Source organism: Myotis brandtii, unplaced genomic scaffold (assembly GCF_000412655.1).
Source record: "Myotis brandtii unplaced genomic scaffold, ASM41265v1 scaffold732, whole genome shotgun sequence".
In the NCBI taxonomy this organism is placed as follows: Eukaryota; Metazoa; Chordata; class Mammalia; order Chiroptera; family Vespertilionidae; genus Myotis; species Myotis brandtii.
In genome coordinates, this window is record NW_005370902.1 from 105562 (window position 1) to 107279 (window position 1718).

Below are 1718 nucleotides of genomic sequence, written 5' to 3' on the forward strand. Positions count from 1 at the left end.
GGAGTCCGCAGTCACTGAAGCAAGCAAGCCTCCCTGCTCACTTCAGTGCCTGGCTGCCGGCCACCATCTTGGCTGACAGTTAATTTGCATAAGGATATGCTGATTAGCCAATGGGAAGGGTAGCGGTCGTACGCCAATTACCATGTTTCTCTTTTATTAGTGTAGACTAGAGGCCTGATGCATAAAGATTCATGCAAGAATAGGCCTTCCTTCCCCTGGCTCCCGTCACTGCCTTCACTCCTGCCCAGAGCCGCCTTTCCACCTTCGCTCAGGACTGGAGCTGCCTTCCGCCTCTCACCTTGTCACGTCAATTTGCATATTCCCTCCTTATTGGCTGTGGGCGCCGCCATCTTTGTTGTGAAGTTATGGTCAATTTGCATATTCCGTCTTTATTAGATAGGATTGTATTTGGAACTATGACGCCATTGTTACTTTAATTTTACTTTATTTTCAGAAAATCACCATGCTGATAGTGCTTTCCTTCTGTGTTTCTGGATTACATTGCTCTTTTGAATTTTGCAAGTTGGATTATATATAGTATAAAACAACTATCCAAACAGGCAGGGAATGCTTTGAGCTTTTTAAAAAAACTTTAATGATGTAATAACATTTAGAAAATACTTGAAAATTAGGATACAGAATTCTAGACTGGATGACTTTAGCATTGGAGCATCATATTGCACTTAAATGTCTGACCTCTATTGGTTGCAACAATTTTTCAGCTGTAAATTAATCATTTTTTAAAGATGCATCTTCACAAAGTATTTTATGCTGTTTGATGCTATAAAAATAGTAGATATTTTCATTTTAATTTTTCAATTGTTCATTGCTAACGTATATAAATATAATTGATTTTGTATGTTGATCACATACAAGGTTGTATTACGCAACCTTGGATATTTTCTATATGTCTTATTGTTATTGATTTTTATCTAATTTCATCTGGCTATAGAGCATACTATGTATAATTTTAATCTTTTGATATTAACTGTGACTTTTTATGGCCCAATATATGATCTAGCTTGGTAAATGTGTCATGTCAATAAATGTTAAATGTTAAATGTCAATGAAATCAAATTGGTGGATAGAGTTAATTCTTCAATATCCTATTAACTGTGTGAGAACATATTTTTAACCATTCTTGAGAAGTAGTGTTGAAAAATGTTCTGCATAGTTTCCACAGAGGCAGGTGAGCTGTTCACTCAGGAGTTTATTTGGATGTTGAAACTGATGACACATACCATTACTAATAAATAAATAAAATTTGCTTAGTACTCACAACATGTGGGGGATTCCAGTAGGAAAAAAAAATGCTCATTAAGGATCTGGTAAGTAGGTGAGAATTTTTTTTTTTTATTATTGTATTTAGAAGGAAGGGCCATGAGGTGGGAGGTTCCCCTAGAACAGTGATGGTGAACCTTTTGAGCTCGGCGTGTCAACATTTTGAAAAACCCTAACTTAACTCTGGTGCCATGTCACATATAGAAATTTTTTGATATTTGCAACCATAGTAAAACAAAGACATATTTTTGATATTTATTTTATATATTTAAATGCCATTTAACAAAGAAAAATCAACCAAAAAAATGAGTTCGCGTGTCACCTCTGACACGCATGTCATAGGTTCACCATCACTGCCCTAGAAGCTGCCCTATTTGAAATCCCAGCAAGACAGAGAGCCCACCTTTGCTTTTTCTTGACAGGTCACACAGGTGGTC